This window comes from Eubalaena glacialis, chromosome 5 (genome assembly GCF_028564815.1).
Source record: "Eubalaena glacialis isolate mEubGla1 chromosome 5, mEubGla1.1.hap2.+ XY, whole genome shotgun sequence".
Taxonomy (NCBI): Eukaryota; Metazoa; Chordata; class Mammalia; order Artiodactyla; family Balaenidae; genus Eubalaena; species Eubalaena glacialis.
In genome coordinates, this window is record NC_083720.1 from 68,954,047 (window position 1) to 68,973,496 (window position 19,450).

Genomic DNA, 19,450 nt, shown 5'->3' on the forward strand with positions numbered 1-19,450 from the left:
CAGGAGTCAGAAAGTTGGATTCTCTTCTGAATTTTGCCATTTATTGGCTGAGTGGTCAGACCCAGATCTCTGAGAGAGGGAAAAAGGGAGATTCATGCTATTTATTGGACATCCAGTAGTAAAATGTGATTAGCGTACCAGTGCTTTTCATCCCTGATCCCATTTAATCCTCACAACTGGTTTAAGAGATTGGAGGAAACTAAGATGAATGGATGAAGAACTCACACCAAGTGAATGCACTGGAATTAGAATCAGACTTTAGGGGCTATGATTTTTGCCATCACTTACAGATTTAAGACTCTCATATTCCTCAGCTATAAAATGGTGATAATTATGTCTTATTTACCTGTTTCCCAGGGTTGTGTCAGCCATCAAATGAGGGAGGCTGTGAGAAAGGACTTTAAATATTATTCTATAAACACGAAACAGTGCTTGTGGTGTGCAGCTCTGTATGCAGCCCATGTGGTTTGGGGTATTAAATTATTTAACAATAACAGCTTTGAGATATTGCAGCAAATGGAGTTCCTCAAATGTGTTTCAAAAGTAGTGACACTGCAGGTTTTCTGTGCCCACTGGGTTAGTTGTTTTCTGCTTGGACCCCAATAGAGATATGTCTCTTTTTACCATAGGAGCTCTTGGCTCCACCCAGAGCAGAGAACAGAAGCATAGAAGGATAATCATGGTGGTAAAAAGAAACAAAGACCTTAGAGCTAAGTTTGCAGAAAGAAATTACCTTTAATACAAAGCATATTAGAGAAAGTCGTCATCCACCAAAAGCAGTTATTAAAGTTTTGTTCATTTCAGTGAACCTTGTGCTTTTGCAGAGTCTCAGAATAATATGTTAAATGTATTACAGGCTTAAATTACAAGGTTACTAGTAGAATTTGGAAGATGATAAATCCAGACGAGACCAACACAGAGTCTATTCTCTTGGCCAGGCTGGGTAAGGGAGATTAATTTCTTATTGAGAAGGAACTTTTGGTTAATATCAGGATAAAATTGTAGAATTATTTAGAGAAAGTTGTGTATGTCAATTCAGGGTAAAATTGTAGAATTATTTAGAGAAAGTTCAAGTTAACTGTATATTAATAAGTACAGTTTCTTCATATCGATGTATATGATTAGTAGTTCTCAAGACATTTTTTCCTTCAAATGATATGAATTTAAAAATAGTTCTAGGTATTTTTATAGATAGGTATTTGAATGAGGTAGATCATACATTATTATTGTAGTCAAGATTCTCTTTTCTGGAAGAAGGTAAAACTGGGTTAGAAGAACTGCTTTAAAAAGGTTTATCAGTGAATGGGCCACATGTAAGGCCACACTGAGATGTAGAATTTGATAGGCAGGTTAAAAACTTGATCTTTTTCAGACAGAAATTTTAAAAATATATTTTAAACTTTTATACAGTGGAGGTGAGGAGAAACTTTTTTCTAAGAAGTTATGACAGACAGAATCATATACAGACATCCCATGGAAATATTGCAGGTTCAGTTCCAGACCACCGCAATGACCAGACCACCGCAATGAAGTGAATATTGCAATAAAGCCAGTCAGATGAGTTTTTTCATTTCCTGGTGAATGTAAAAGTTATGTTTACACTATACGGTAGCCTCCTAAGTGTACAGTAGCATTATGACTAAAAAAAACAATTACATACCTTAATTAAAAAATACTTTATCGCTAAAAGATGCTAACCATCATGTGTGATGGTGCAGAGTTGCCACAAACCTTCAATTTGTAAAAAATGCAGTATCTTCAAAGCACAATATAGGAGGTAGGCATTAATACTATCCAAAATATTTGTCAAACTATTTTCTATTTATCTAGTTCTTATCTTTGCATTTTTCTGTTATAATATTTTTAACTTGTAGATGCTATAGAGTTCCAAGACAACTTCTTAGAAGTACAGTTTTTAAATTTAATAAACTGAACTACTCACCCTCATAAGCAGACCTATGTCTGGCTTTAGTTGTTTTTAGAACCTCAGCTCACTTTGCTGACATCTAACTCACTAAAATTATATATGGGTAGGGGGAAAATATTCAAAAGATAAAGTAGTAAAGAGATCATATTTGTGCTTACCAGAGGTGAGGGGTTGGAGGAAGGGGAATTGGATGTAAGCAGTCAAAAGGTATGAACTTCCAGCTTTAAGATAAGTAAGTACTAGGGATGTAACATATAGCATGATAAATATAACTAACATTGCTGTGTGTTATACATGAAAGTTGTTAAGAGAGTAAATCCCAAGAGTTCTCATCACAAGAAAAAATTTTTTTTCTTTTTCTTTTCTTTTGTATCTATATGAGATGATGGATGTTTGCTAAACTTATTGTGGAATTATTTCATGATGTGTGTAAGTCAAATCATTATGCTGTACACCTTACAGTTCTGTATGTCAATTATAGCTCAGTAAAACTGGAAGGAAAAAAGAGATAAAGTAGTACAGTAAGGGGTGTTTTGAATTTTAATTTCATTCTGTCTACTTTAATGGGAGTAGGACCAATTTACGTTGTGTGAATTTATCCCAGTGATGTTTTATTATTCATTAGACATCAGTGTCCCAAGCAACCTCCTGGCTAATCTGTCCATGAATCCAGCTCAAGGTAAAAGTTACTTATTTTGTTTTTCCTTGTCTAGATCTCCTCTTCTAAGTTATGTTTTGCTTGGTTCTTATTTTTAATCTCTATTTACATTTTGCTGTTTTATTGCATATACTCTGCCATTAAGTCATATTAAATCTTTTGTGGAAAGTGATAAGGCATAAATCAAATAATATTGGCTGTTTCCATCTATCTTACCTGTCTCCTTTGTTTTCATCTCTTCCATCTGCCTCAAAGTGATCAGAATTCTGATGAGATGGTGGCCTGACACATCCACTCTCAACTCTAATCCAACTATCAACTCTGTCTCCATAGAGAAACAGGTGCTTAGACTGCAGGTGTGTGTGAACACTCTGACCTTTCCAGGGGCTGGATGTTTAGGATGGTTCTTGATTCTGGGCCTGGCAGTTGACCTGGGAGGAAAATCTGAATTCTTTTGTTCCTGAAGAAAGATTGTACTTCTGAGTTCTGTGGATCCCTCGGAGGAAAAGCCCTGTCATTCCATTCATTGTCGTTCTAGGAAGACCTGCTGATTGTCAAATCTTTGGAGGGGCCTTGTGATCCTCCTTATGTCAGAGATCAGCAATCAAGCTTCTTCCTGTGTTTGCAGAAAGAACTGAAGAGTTTCCAGTTTCATGTCCCTGTCTGTGAATAGCAGTACTTCCTACCACTTGTGGGTTTCCATCACTCCCAGGTACCCTAGTAGCTTGTTATGTAAATAAACTCATGGGTATGCTAAGGAAATCATCACAATCTAAGGGGACCCAGCAGCAGTGTCTTTGAGATAGAACAAGGAGAGAGAGAGAGAGAGACAGCGAGAGAGAGAGAGAGAGAGAGAGAGAGAGAGAGAGAGAGAGAAAGAGAGAAAGAGAGAGAGAATGGATAAAAAGAATAGGAAAGCTTCTAGTATAGTAATAAAACTGTTAGAGGAGACAGATGACTATTAGAATAACCACAACAAAATGTTTTAAAAGAAGGCTCAAAGAGATTCTATTATAGCTTTATAAGACTTTCTGAAACTTAAAAATCTGATAATTTTTAAATTTAAAAACTGAGTGTATGAATTGAGGAGAGATTAGTCACTATAGAGATCATCCTGGAGGGTCAAGTAGAAGACATATTGTAAAACAGCAAAAATACAAAGAGAATGAAATCATGGGGAAGAAGCTGCAAGATTTGGAGGCAGCATCAGGAGTTCTGAAATATGAAGAATAGAGATTCTAAAATGGTGAAAAAGGAACAGATAGAAAGAAACATAACAGTTGAAATAACCACTGGGAAAAACAACATTGGATTGAAAAAAAGACTTGTATATTCATATTGGAAGTGCCCAGGCAGGATCGATTTCCATAGCTGAGGGTTGGAGATGAGAGGGAGAGAGAGCAAACAGGCTGTTGGATACTGACTTGGCTTTTCATTCTGCTCTCAGTGGTACCGCTTTGGGAGGAACATAATGCTGTTGTCATGTCATGTGATGGAGGAACCTTGATATTCTCTGATAACACCATATGGTCACACCTTAAACTTCTCATGTGACATATCAGCTCTTGTTCCATTGGGTTCCATATCAACTACTGTTATCTAATGAATGAAAAAGTTGTGTATAAGCACCACTGCCATATAAAAGAGTGGTTCCTGTTACGGAAATTATTTTGAGTTGCTGTGCATGCTGGTCGGTTTGGATATACAAAATGAGCCTGAGAACTAGGTTTGGGTTGGGAAATGAGGAGAGTGAATTTCTCTGCAATTAGGGAGAATTTGGAAAGTCAGAAGCAATCTAGAAAGGAGGGGTGAGATTGCATGTGGCTGGGATTTTATGTGGTGTAAAGTATCCAATGCAAAATCCCACAAGGAATTAATCCAAAGAAAATAATAAGGATGTCCAAAGTCTAATGCCTAATGCTCAGTTTGAAATTGCCATAAACTTTTCATGACTCTGCCCCATCCCTCATATTCATTTAAATCTACTGTAATTATGAATACCCCTCTATGTGTCTGAGGCAGAAAGAAGTTTACTTCCCCAAAATTGGTGCTTTAAATATAATTAGGCTTAAGGAAGCGAGCTAGGTTGGGTTTCCAGAAACATATTGAGGAAGACTGCATCACTGTCCCACTAGGCATGCCACTGAGTCTGAGGCCTCTAATTCAGCCTTGCTGAAAGCAAGAAGCCCCCGCTCTCACCAAACCTGCCTCTCAATTCATGGAACCAGAGAATGGACACTGGAATGCTGGTGTAGGAAGAACGATCTTATATTTCCACGACTTTCTTGACAGCGGCCACAGCTGAGAGTCTCAGGAATATGGAGCTCACTGTATTTCTGCCTTTGGAATCTTATGAAAAGGGCTTTGACTCACAGAACCTAATTTGCTTCCAGACTATAGTACCTGGAAGATAGTTGGTGCAAAAGTCGAGAGAGGCAAACCAAAGAATGAAGCACAAGGCTGATTTTCAAGAGCCAATGAAGTGGGGACAGAGATTGTTAGTATTAGTAGGACATTAGATAGTATGGGAGCAGGAAGATAATTCATAAACAAGAAATCAGGGGGAAGCAGGATCTGAGGGACAGAATAATGGTAACACCTCAATCTAGGTTACAATTGTCTTTGGGGAACTTGGATTATCTTGGGTGCTTTATGGTGACTTAGAGCCAGGGTGATGGGTCATGTGATGACTAAACTACCTCTTATATCCCAGCTAATAGCAAACATTAAGAATCTACCATAACCTGCTATTTCCTGGGCATTAGAATCTTCAATTAAGCTGGTTAGTAATTCAATTTACCAATTGACTAGAGTTGGCACTAAGAGAGAAATGAAACCTATTAGCTACCCTGCTTGTCAATACTTGTGAAACAAGCTTAAGTAGTCCCACTTGCTGCATATCACAGAGCTGTTATTGTTTAAAACTTGATGACCAAAACCAGTGAGCTGCACACAGAGCTAGAGGCCGTACATGTTATTTCATATTTATAAAATTTATCAGGAGGCAGTGTCTATCTATGTATGTCTACTGGTAGAAAACAGCAACCAAAAACCAAAAGATGCTAGGTAAGGGTGGCTGAGCATAAACTAGAGGGTCTGTAATTGAACCATTGGTTGAAGTGATTTAACCTTAGTATTTCTATCTAACTATTATATTGTTCCATATTGTTGATGGTCTTAAGAAACTTGTTTTCATCTTATGAAAACAGACATGAAGAAAGCAAATGTAAGTATACTAATGAAATGCTAAAAACTTTCGTATGTAGCAAGGTATATATATATATATGTCTGCTAGGGGTTGAATTGTGTCTCCCCAAAATTTATATGTCCTGACCCCAGTAGCTGAGAATGTGACCTTATTTGGAAATAGGTCATTGCAGATGTAATTAGATAAGATGAAGTCATTAGGGTGGGTCCTAATCTAATGTGACTGGTATCCTTATAAAAAGGGGAAGTATGGGCACAGATACCCACACAGGGGGAACATCATGTGACAATGAAGGCAAAGATTGGGGTGGTGCTTATACAAGTCAAGGAATGCCAAAAATTACTGCAAACCACCAGAAGCTAGAGGAGAGGCATGGAACAGATGCTCCTTGACAGCCCCTAGAAAGAGTAAACTCTGCTGACACCTTGATCTCAGACTTCTAGTCTCTAGAACTATGAGACAGAAACTATCTGTTATGGGAATTCCCTGGTGGTCCAGTGGTTAGGACTCCGTGCTTCCACTGCAGGGGGCACGGGTTCGATCCCTAGTCAGGGAACTAAGATCCCACAAGCCACGTGGCTTGGCCAAAAACAACAACAAAAAAGCCTACAAAAACTATCTGTTGTGTGTGCCACACAGGTTGTAGTACTTTGGTTGTTATGGCAGGTTTAGCAAACAAATACAAATTATAAGAATTTTAAAAAACATATAAAGAATATTGAATTGATAAAGTAAAAAATTAAGAAAAATGAACATAATGACGTTATGTAAACTGTTGTATACACTCAGGGGCCAATCAACACCTTTCCAGATGGTGGAAACTTTGGCCACAAATCTCAGCATGACTGAACCAGCTATAAGAAAATTCTATGCTGTTATAAATCAATGAATTAAAAAAAGATATTTAGCCTCTTAGTAGTGATATGAAAAATTTTGATTAGAAATGGAACCCTTTTGAAGCATTCTTTACCAAAACAACATGAGGCAGTAAAGGAAGATGAATCAGAAATAGAAGGTTAGTGTCATTTCATAAACTGTATGTGGGTATATTGCTTCATTTCTGACCTAAAGTGTCCTCTGTGGTATCATAATAAAAAAGATAATCAACTTTAGAGGAGTGTCGAGAATGAAAATTACCTAGACTTTTGACATTTCGATTTTCGTGTGAAGTGGGGCCTGCTTCCAAGTTGATATAAAAAATAGGCTTGTAAATAGATTTACTGATGCATATAATTCAGTGGTGTCTGCCCTAGAGAAGGTATAAAGAGGCCACATCACTAGTTCCTCCTCCAGAGGAACACACGTTCAGTCTTCTCTCTTTCTATCCATAACCAAGTCTTATACCCAAAGTCTATAGTGTTTTGTAGCAAGTCTAAATACAGGGGAATAGGCATTTTTATTAATGTGTAAACCTCTAACAGTTATAACTAAAAAGGTTTTTTGTTTTTTTTTAAATTTTGTCCTTCTGGAGTCCACACATTTCTGAATATTTTCTGTGTGTATTTTTTCTACTAGTGTTCATACTTAGTAAGAATCTGGCAACTTCAGAAATGAGAAGGCATTTTAACTTTCCCTATCACACAGGAAAATCAAGATTATATCTCAACCCCTTGGGAGAGTTTACATACTGCTGAAAATGACCACTTCAGTGCAGTCAATAAAGGCTTATGTCTAAGTAGGAAATTATTATCTACAGGACAATATGAGGATGATTTTGCTATAAGGCCAAGAAAGAAACCAGGAACTCTTGGTGTTAATTTGAACTAGGACTCAAAAATCTTTTGAAAAGTTAAATATTTGTATGAAAATAGCTACTAGTAGCTATTATTTGTGGAATGTTTACCATGTGCCAAGCATTGTATTAATGCCTCATTCACCTATCATACATACAGGATTTTTGTGAGGACCAAAATTTTGTATGTGAAAAACTTTGGAAACTTGAAAGTTGCTGAGCTGGGTGAAGCTCAAACCCAGGGCTAGAGTCTGCTGCTCATCAAAACACATATCACAGGCTGTGCTCACATATTTGAATGTCCTAACTCACCAATAAATACTATTATTAAGAAACCCTAAAAGGGTTTTATCTATTAAAATTAATTCATAATGGCAAACAATGAGAATTGCAGTGTTCTGCTTTGGAATGTAAAAACGTTTAGTTTAGTTATTACTGAAATTGGGGCAGGTGGGGTCCTCAGTTCAGTTTAATTTAGGACTTAAATTTAGATGCATTGTTTTAAAACCACAGGAGCTTCCCTGGTGAAATGTGAAACTGCCTCCACCCCCAGCCCCGAAGGGCAAGGAGAGACTGAAGAAAGGGGCAGGCTACTCCAGACTGGCAGGTGGCAATTTTTTGCTTTTGTTTTTAATTAACATATATATTTATTTTTTAAATTGAAGTTCAGTTAATTTACAGTGTTGTGTTGGTTTCAAGTGTATAGCAAAGTGATTCAGTTACACACACACACACACACACACATATTCTTTTTCAGATTCTTTTCCATTATAGGTTATTATAAGATATTGAGTATAGTTCCCTGTGCTATACAGTAGGTCCTTGTTATTTACCTATTTTATATATAGTAGTGTGTATATGTTAGTCCCAAACTCCTAATTTATCTCTCTCCCTGCCCTTGCTATCCCCTTTGGTAACAAAAATTTTGTTTTCTATGTCTATGGGTCTATTTCTATTTTGTAAATAAGTTCATTGGTATCATTTTTTTTTTGATTCCACATATAAGTGATATCATATGGTATTTGTCTTTCTCTGTGTGACTTACTTCACTTAGTATGATCCATCCATCTAGGTCCATCCATGTTGCTGCTAATGGTATTATTTAGGTTTTTTTATGGCTGAGTAATATTCCATTGTGTATATATACCACGTCTTCTTTATTCATTCATCTGTCGATGCTTCCATGCCTAGAAAAAATTTTTTTTTAATTTGTATGGGGACACAAAAGACCCTGAATAGCCAAAACAGTCTTGAGAAATAAAAGCGGAGCTGGAGGAATCAGGCTCCCTGACTTCAGACTATACTACAAAACTACAGTAATCAAAACAATATGGACTTCTTAATTTTTGCCAATCTAATGAGAATAAAATGACATATCATTTTGCTTTAAAAAAAAACCAATATGGCACTGGCACAAAAACAGACACATAGATCAATGGAACAAAATAGGAAGCCCAGAAGTAAACCTACATACTTACGGGCAATTAATCTACAACAAAGGAGGCAAGAATATACAGTAGAGAAAGGCAGTCTCTTTAATGAGTGGTGCTGGGAAAACTGAACAGCTACGTGCAAAAGAATGAAATTAGAACATTCTCTAACACCATATACAAAAATAAATTCAAAATGGATTAAAGACCTAAATGTAAGACCGGCTATAATAAACCTCCTAGAGGAAAACATAGACAGAACATTCTCTGACATAAATCACAGCAATATATTTTTGGATCCGTTTCCTAGAGCAACGGAAATAAAAGCAAAAATAAACAAATGGGACCTAATTAAACTTAAAAGCTTCTGCACAGCAAAGAAAATCATAAACAAAGTGAAAAGACAACCTACGGACTGGGAGAAAATATTTGCAAACAATGCTACAGACAAGGGATTACTTTCCAAAATATACAAGCGGCTCATATAGCTTAATATCAAAAAACCCAAAAACCTAATCAAAAAATGGGCAGAAGACCTACATAGACATTTCTCCAAGGCAGGTGGCAGTTTTAATAAGCAAGGGAACTTACATATGAAACTTATCTTGGGCAGCCCCAAGTTGAGTAGATCTCCATACCCACCCACCAGAATCTTAAAAATTTATATAGAGGTTTTAACTGGGTTCAGTCACGTATACCATCCAGATGGTCTCAACAACGTATTACTGTCTCAAGGCTGCATTTGAAATGACTCCAGCAGGGGAGGGGGTGAGGAGCCTCCCGTTGCCTAGGTCTAGCTCATGGGTCAGCTGACAGTCATGTTCTCTTGATGACCTCCTCCAACAAGATGACAAGTAGATAATCACAATGCATAAATGTGTGCAGTTTATAAGAATATTAAATCGTTATTTATTCCATTAGGTTTATATACATGTTTACTAAAATAAAGAGGTGGCAGCATAATCATTTTGAAATTCATTCCAAGTTGTTGATGTCTCGGTAGTTCATTCTTTTGCTACTGCTGAGTGGTTTTCCATTGTCTAGATAGATGAACCACAGTTTTTATATCCATGGACCCAGCGATGGACATTTGGATTATTTCCAGTTTTTGGCTATTACAAATAAAGCTGCTGTAAACATCCATCTATAAGTGTTTTTAGGTACATATACTTTTATTTCTTTTGGGTAAATACCCAGGATTGGAATGGCTGGGTTATCTAGTAAGTGTATGTTTAACTTAAGAAACTATCAAATGGTTTTTCAGAGTAGTGTCAGTTTACATTCCCATCAGCAGCATGTATTCTCATAGCCCCCCAGTACTTGGTATGACTTGGTATGACCAGTCTTTCTATTTTAGACATTCTAATGGGTGTGTAATAGTATCACATTATGGTTTTTGTTTGCATTTCCTTAATGATGGATAATGCTGAGCATCGTTCATGTGCTTATCTGCCATTAGTAAACCTTTTTTGGCAAAATGTTCAAATCATTTACTCTTTTTAATTGTTTTTTACCTGTTATGTTCTAATAGTTCTCTTTGTATTTGGATAAAAGTCCTTTATCAGATATGAAATTTTCAAATATTTTCTCCCAGTCTGTGGTTTGGTCTTTATTTTCTTTTTATGGTGTCTTTTGGAGAACAGAAGTTCTTCATTTTGATGAAGCCCAAATTATTAATATTTTATTTTATGGATTGTGCTTTTGATATCTTATCTAAGAAATCTTGACCTAACATAAAGCGCAGAAATTTTTTCTTATGCTTTGCTTTATAAATTTTATAGCGTTATATTTTACATTTATATCTGTAATCCATTTCTGAGTTAATATTTGTATATGGTGCAAAATTCAATTGAAGTATATATATATGTATATGTATCATATATATGACTATCTGTTAAAAAGACTGTCCACTGAATTGTGTTTGAAGCTTTGTGGAAAATCAATTAACTGTATATGTATTGGTATATTTCTGTACTATCTATTCTATTCCATAGATCAATCTACCTATTTTGGAGCCAATACTTGTATCTAGGTTACCATAGTTTTATGCTAAATTTTTAAGTAAGGCAGAAGAAATTTGTTCTTTTTCAAAGTTATTTGGGCTATTTTAGTTCCTTTGCATTTCCAAGTGAATTTTATAATTGTCAACTTCTACAAAAGAACTTCTGGGATTTTGATTGCAATTATTTGAATCTATACATCCATTTTAGAATAATGCCACCTTAATTAAGTCTTCTGATCCACAGACATGACGTATTTCCCCATCTAGTTAGATCTTCTTAATTTCTCTTTTCAATATTTTGTAGTTTTCAGTGTCCATATTTTAACAGATTTATCCTTAAGTAGTTCATATTTTTACCCTATTATAAAAATATTTTTTAATTGCAATTTCCAATGGTTGCTAATAGAAATACAGCTGATTTTCAAACATTGATCTTTTATCCTGAAACCTTGAAAACTCACTTATTAGTCTTAGTAGCTACATAGATTTTCTGCATAGATAGATTATCAGGGCATCTGTGAATGACTAGTCATGTGTATGGGTGGTAGGATTATGGAGGAAATTTGGGATGACCATCATGTTTGATATCACTATCATTAATAAGGATTAGAAATGTAGAATTAATAATATGTTTTGCAAGAAGAAAAATGATTAAATTTAATGCTAGATATGTTGCATGCTAGGGTCCCATGGGAATTCCAATGAAAACATTTATTCTTAGGGGAGCAATCAGGAATGAAGATATGTATCTGGGAGTCATCACTATAGATGATGGTCTGCTTTGTAGAAATATATAAAATAAAAATAAAAAGAAGAATATCAAGGATAGAACCATGGGGAGCATCATGTTTAGTTTAAGATGGAGAGACTTGGATATTTTCATGTGCTGAGACAAGAGAAAGGAAATTAATTTAGAAGGAGACTCTTTAATTTCCTTTTCCTTAGTGCTTTGTTCAGAATCACTAATATCTTTTTAAATCCAAGAGAAAGTATGTTGATTCCCATAAGGGGTTATATCTCTATCTCTATCTCTGTCTTCTGTCTGGATTCAGGATCCATGAAAATAAATTTGTTTCTCAGTCTGACATTGCATTTCTGAAATTGTAAATCTGAGAGACAGTTTCTATGTGATTGTGAGCCCACCAGTATGTCATAATTTTTTTAAACGTTTTTAGTAGAATAACTTTTTTATAGTTACAGAAATAATACACATGCATTATAGAAAATTAGAACACAAAACGAGCAAAATAAAATAAAAACAAACATTACATTCCCACTCCCTTAGGGATCATCACCATTAATACCTTAGTACATATTAATATTGTACATCCTGTTTCATAAGCTGCTTTTCTTAGTCAATGATCTTCATCTTTCCTGTTCAGTAAATTTTTATCTCATCTAATACCCAGATCATATTCAAATTTCCACAATTGGCTAAAAAAATGTCCTTTACAGTTGATTTATCTAAGTCAAGACCACACATTGCATTTGGTTATTATGTCTCTTAGTTTATTTTAATTTGGCACAACTGCTTTTTCTAATGATCCTGACTTATCAAAGAGGCTGCCATATATCAAACTCCTAAAGATTTAGTTTCTACAAAGCAGATAGCCTGTTTTCATAGAGCTGTTCATGGAAAAATACTGTCATAACAAAAATCAGTAATCTACTCATCAGTTTACTAGTGTACCAGTCAGTACTTTGTCAAATCAGCCATAGTTATATAAGATGCAGGCAATAAGAACCAATATGTATGATGGAATAATTAGGACTGTTTCTGTGGGATCACTGGGCCTGGAATGGCAAGACCTAGATTCCCCTTCCATCTCTCTTTGTGATTCCAGCACATACCTCCAGCACTGGTCTTTATGGCTCTGACTCCACAGTCCTTGATCCTTGTAATATTAACTCTTTCTGTTCTCCCCGACAGAGGGATGGTAGCTCCTTCCTCTGTCTGGTGGTTTTTAAACATGTTCACAAATTCTCTGACATTCCTCCCACTAAGAGATGGGGCCTATGTCTTCTTCGCTTATATCTAGACCAAACTTACTGACTAATCAACCAACAGAATATGGCAGAAGTGACACTAAGTGATGTTTGAGCGTCAGTCGTAAGGTGATGGATTTTCTAACCTTTCTCTTGGATTACTTGCCATTGAAGTCTGAGCCATCAATAAGAAGTCTGAGACTGTTATGTTGTAAGGAAGGCCAGGCCACATGGAGAAGCTCTATGTGGGTGTTCTAGCCAACAGCCCTTGCTGAGGTCCCAGCCAACAGCCAGCATCAACTATCACACGTGTGAGCAAGTAAGATTTCAAGATGACTCTAAGCTCTGTCACCATCTGACTATAACTGCATGAAGGTATCCAAGTGAGAGCCACCTAACCGAGTACCCCCCGCCCCCAGATCCTAGAACTGTGAAAGATAATGATTAAAAAAAAAAATGATTGCTTTGTGCTACTGAAGTTTGAGGTACTTTGATATGCAAAAACAGAGAAATGGAATACTCAGTTACTCATTTCTGAGTTACCTCATCACCCCTGGTTTTCTCTCTTACCTCATCTACCATCTGTGTATCCAATCCCCTCAATTAAATTTCCTCTCTTTGAAAAACCTAGAATTGTTTCTGTTCTCCTCACTAGAACCTTAGTGATATCCCTCCCAGGCAGGGCCTACACAAAACAGCCAGGAAAGATGATTGAAAAAAAAAAAAATCCAGATCACATGTGGATCTTTTTTAGTTACATGGCTTACGATGTTTATTATCAACTGGTTTGTAAAACCAGCATCCTAAAATGTTTCTGTTCTCTCAGAAACTATAAATGTAACCTTTTGAGCATGTGTAGAAACCTGCCCTATATTTAAATAAGTACAAAATAAGAATTTCAGAATTTGTTAAAGTTCTAGAAAAAAAAAATGTGATTCTTAGTGGTATCTTTTTCCTTCACTACAGCAAACTGCCTTTTATTTTTGTGCCTACCAACAAAAAGGGAGAGAGCTTTAAAAACACACCTTTAATTTTATTTTTATTTTAATGTCTTTTCCTAGGAAAAGATATTAAAACTTTCCTAGGAAAGTTATAATATTTCTTTGTAATATGAGGAAGTATAGTGAAGATGATCCTGGCATAAAATGGCTTTCACTACTTAAAAGCTGGCTTTGCTTGTGAACTGCAGCACAGGTAGTAAGAAGCCTGCAGCTCCCCAAGCCATCATGCATTGTAGGATGCTTAAGACTAGGGACTTAAGATTTATGTAGATGGAGGTGGTAACTCCAAAACTTCATGGGAATATTCCTCTCAGGGTGTCAGGCTCTGCTGGATACTCCAGGGAGTAATTCCGAAGTGAATCACAGGGAGTTACATTTTACAGCCTTGGAGTGTGTGGGTCCTGAGCTGGTCAGGGTCCAGGAAGCTAACCTTCGGTGCCTGTTTCGTGGAGAAGGAAACTTCCCAGAGCAGGCTTAGTCACAGTTTCAAAGATGTTTTTGAATGGACAGCAAGTCTGCTTCCATAGTTAGTACTGCAATATTAGTTCTGCTCTCATGTTTCCCTTTACCATCAATTTCTTTGTCTCCTCTGACGTCATTCTGCATGCTACACATGGCCTGGGTCAGCTTCAGTTTTCTCTAGCTAAGCTTTGGGAACTGAGGTCTCACTCATTTTCTGACACAGTAGAGACTAAAGCAGGAGACTCCAATCTGTCAAGCAGTAGAAGAGAAGACAAGTTGTGCTGCCAAAAGCCACGAAACCAATACTAGCCCCACGAGGCACTGAGCTGCAGCCTTTCCTTAGTATCTGCATTGTTGGTCCCCTCCACATGGCTGGATTTCTACCTGTCTCTGTCTCATTGCATCAGGTCCTGCTGGCACTGGCCCTTAGTCCTGAACCCTTGCATACTCTGATGGCTCTCTGACAACCTGCCCAGTTCTGACCTAGCTCTTTTGCTAGCTCTCTCTTTACCATCCATGGCTGAAAACTGTCTCACGTTTACTTGGGCAGGTGATGGCGTCTGTTCCCAGAGAATGATAACTCACAACCCTGACCCAGTCCCCTCACCCACCTCACCTTAGCCTTGCACTGAAAGTGACCCCTACCTGGACTCTGCTGCTGCCATGCCCCAACTTCCCTACCACCCAATGAATTCAGGCACTCATCTGAATGGAAGGTGAGTTTGCCACACTCTTCTGGTTATGGATTACTCCTCTTGGTCTGTTTCCTTGTCCCTTGTTTGAGCCTGCCTGAATTCTGACACTGTTCTTTGGTCTTAACCTTTCCCCTGGCCTCTATCAGGCTTCACTTTCATTCTTGTCATTCCAAATAAAAGCACATAAAAGGCTTCGCGTTGAAATTTGAGAGGGGAAGAAGATAAATGCCGAAGTAGATTTGTAAAGCCAGGGGCTTGGAGCCCAACAGGTGTGGAATAGCAGGGAAAATAATGGAGAAGCAGGTGATCAGCACTTATCAGGAGAAACTCATAGGAAAGAGGATCCAAAACAATACTTAATAGCCTCAGGTGGCTGTATGTTTAACAATGTACAGAGCATAACAGTAAAGAAAGTGAACTTAAAACTCAACCCAAGGGTGTGAATCTGATCTCTTAGGCATTATTGAGACTTGGTAGCATGGAACAGTGGTAATGGAACATTGTCTCCACTGGAAGCCAGTCTTCGTTTGGGTGAAGTCCCTAACTATCCATGTGACCACCCTGATTCTCTCCTTTGAGAACTGGTGAAATTGATGAAACTAAACGTTATCTCCAAGTTTCTTTCTTAGTTCTGACATTCTGTGAGCACGGCCCATGGCCCATTCTCACAATTGAGTCTATACATTATGGGTTCAGCCAAATGCTGTTTTCAGGTTCTTTAAATAGTTACACATGTCCCAGAAACAGAAGAAAAATTATAGTTGTTGGGAGATGATGGCATATGAAACCAGCTACATCAATTGTAAAACATGAGTCATTGTTGTGCAGTACTTAATTTTTGGTTTTATAACATTTTGACATCCAGCTCATGAAAGATCTATCACTGGTTATGTGAGTTTATACTACCCTCTGGGGACCTTTTTTTTTTTTCCTCCCACTTGTTGCTTCTAAAAGGTTCTTAAGAGATATTTGAGTGAAACCTTTCTACTGTGCAGAGCCTGTGGGGAGTACAGTCATAGAATGATGAAACTTTAAGGATAAGAAGGCTTTTGCATTTTCTGGACATGGAAGCAGGAACCCAATTTCAGCCAGAAGAGTGAATGAAAGGAACATCAATGAGTTGGTCTTTCTGTTCTGATACCATGATGTCTATAATATGGAATTCAAGGTTCAACCAGATTTGCATTTGAATCCCAGCTCTGCCTTAATGAGTAAGGTATTTAGTGTCTCCAAACCTCAGTTTTCTCAGTAAAATGGGGACAATATTACATATTTCATACGCTTATTTTAAAGACTAAAAGAGGTAACGTATGGAGCATTTTTTGGCACATAGGAAATACTTAGTAAATGTTACTTTTATCATTGTTATCTATTATTTATGAAGCATCCAAAATGGAGACTATTCAGTAGGAAGTACACCAATATAAGCTAAAATGAGTTTCTCACTTCAAATTACACTTTCTAAGTATCTGAATTCTTATTTTCAGTTAGACTTCACAATGTAAAATGACAAAATTTGGTTTCTGAGAAATTAAGAAAAATGCAGTTCACAGATGAAAAAGCAAGAATATTTTGGCATTCAAGGCAGTAAACAATCTAAACCAACTAGATAGACCGTGACAATGAAATATGCTTTTGTACTTTCCAAGTATGAAAAGCAACTTCTCAGTTTCATGTTACAGTTATGATATTATTTGCAAAATAGCAAAAGAATTTGCAGAAACATTTCTATTTAAAGAATTAATTCTATTTTTTGAACAGCAAGTTACCACCACTGAGCTTTTTGTTTGCCCTCTCACTTTGTATTAAAACTGAGTAGACAGTCAAAAGAAGTGGTGAAATCATGCCTTCAGATAAACAGTGTTTCTGAAAAAATTTTTTTTTAATAAATTTATTTTATTTTATTTATTTATTTTTGGCTGCGTTGGGTCTTCGTTGCAGCACGCAGGCTTTTCTCTGGTTGCAACAAGCGGGGACTACTCTTCGTTGCGGTGCGCGGGCTTCTCATTGCAGTGGCTTCTCTTGTTGCAGAGCATGGGCTCTAGGCACGTGGGCTTCAGTAGTTGTGGCACTCGGGCTCAGTAGTTGCGGCTCGCGGGCTCTAGAGCGCAGGCTTACTAGTTGTGGCGCATGGGCTTAGTTGCTCCGCGGCCTGTGGGATCTTCCCGGACCAGGGCTTGAACCCGTGTCCCCTGCATTGGCAGGCGGATTCTTAACCACTGTGCCACCAGGGAAGCACCCAGGTAGTGCTTTTGGATACCTATGCTCTGAACTGTAGCTATTATACATATATATATGTGTGTATATATATATATATATATATATCCTTTTTATAAAGGAAGTGAGGAAAACCCAGGTACCATCTGTGGATTGTTAAGAACTCTTGAAAAGGAGATATTTGGGTAGATTTTCTAATCTAAAGCCTAGTTTGGGAAAAAAATAATAAAAATAATGACTTTAGAATTATATGATATTTTATAGGTATTCAATAAACCTGTATTTACAGGTGTTCTAAAAACCATGTTTTTAAATGAATGGACTGCTATCCAGTTTTATTTCCACTGAGGATGAAACTAGGAGTAAATTTTTTTTCTTTAAATGTGCAAGCAATTATTTCTATTTGACTTTATTGCATAAAGGCTTTTCTTCAACATTCTTGGGAATTGTAACAGCAGTAACTATTACTAATTTTTTTGCAGAACCTCTCTCTGACCTTCTACATTGGAGACTAAGCATCCTTTCTGTCCGTATTCCTCTGTACTTCATTTATCTCTGTTGTACTGCTTGTCAGACTATACTGGAAATTCTTTGAGGGCAGGAGTTAAGAAACTTTGAATCCCTGCTGTTTGACATGACATTTGCTCAATCACATGGGTTGAATGAACAGTTGAAAAATTAACGGTACAAGTGTCTTGGGAAAGAAGTGGGGTAATATGCAGGCCCACAGACAGAATTAACATCCATGAGATCAGGATTCCTATTTAGATGGGACTAGCTGGGAAGGGAGGTATCTGAGAATTCGAGAGTATTAGAAGGGCCTGGGTTAGGATTCAGTCCCTATTCCATCTATTTTCCAAATCCCCGTAATACTAATGTGGTTTGGGAGAAACTGAAGATAAATTAGTTCAGTGGTTCTTAGGAAAGGAAGTAGTCCCCCCTGGGAGGCATTCTGGAAATTGTGAGGGAGTGTTTTGGGGTTGTTAAACATTTGGGGATGGCTCTCTACTGTCATTTAATAAAGTCGGATCTAGGGATTCTAGTTGCCTTGCCATGTGTGGGAGAGCCCTGCACAACAAATGTATACATATCCTGTGCACATTTCAAATTATCTTAGCCTGGAAATGAACTCCAGCTGACATGTGAACACAGGTGTTTTTTATGCAGTTTTAATATGCAGTTTATTTTCCAGGAAATGCAACTGATGTGTAAATTGAGAAGAGTAGGGTATTTTGCTTTGTTTGGAAATTTCTCAAAAATTATTCATCGTTTCAGAAAATTATGAAACTGTGTTGGTTGTGCATTTGAGTGGTTGACAGGACCCCCTGCCAGTTTGCATGTGTGTGTGTCATACCAGTGATGGATGCTTCTATGTCCTGGTGCAGGCACCAGACCACTTCAACACATCTTCTACTATGTCAGGTCTAAGGGCTTACATAATGAAGTATGTGTGGTTTCTTATCAGTTAACATCCTTTTATTTCTTCTTCATGCTAGAGTTAGAGTGTTATATTGAGTTTTTGTGTGAAGGTAGGTTACATATAGTTCCAAAAGTCATTTTCTGAATCTCTTAGCCAGAAGTGTTTTCAGTCTTTTTCAGATTTTAGGAAGCCAATGAAGTACATACACCTGATAGCATATAACACTCTTGGTGGATATGGGAGAGCCCCTGTAACCAAACACATTGATTTTGCTCTAGGAAATATTCATAATAGGTGGGATAAATAGAAATTTACTCTCATTAGTTCAGGTCAGGGGATGCAGGCATATGAGGTTAGGTGCCAAAATTTGGTAAAAGTTTTCAGATTTCAGAGCTTGTTGGTCTTTAGAATTATGGAGAAGAAACTGTAGAATGAATGCATTATTTCTGTATAGATGGATTATAGTGACTATGTATTTTATTCCAGGACAGTAAAAGGGGTATTAAAATATTTGCTGCAAAAGGAGATTTGGGGTGTGATGCAGTTAGGGATCATTGATGGAGCTGAAGAAACTCAGACTTCTAAATAACCATATGCAGTGAATCACTGACTGAGTTATGGCCTAGATTTGATTCTGAAATAGTTCCCTGAGGCTAGAGTCCATTCATAAAATATTGAAATGTGCAAGCCAGGTTATTTATCTTTACCTGCT

The 19,450-nt window shown here is 37.1% G+C and overlaps 1 protein-coding gene across 3 annotated transcripts in view; it reads left to right on the plus strand.

Annotated features, from left to right (window-relative positions):
• Nucleotides 1-19,450, plus strand: part of GRXCR1 (glutaredoxin and cysteine rich domain containing 1) — a 332,675-nt gene that overhangs the window by 157,944 nt on the left and 155,281 nt on the right. The window contains exon 5 of one of the 3 annotated variants that reach the window (XR_009701023.1): nt 3,124-3,297. The exons of the other annotated variants lie outside the window; for them this stretch is intronic. The gene's annotated coding sequence lies outside the window, so the exon portion shown is untranslated. The remainder of the gene's footprint in view (nt 1-3,123; nt 3,298-19,450) is intronic. 3 annotated transcript variants of the gene reach the window in all.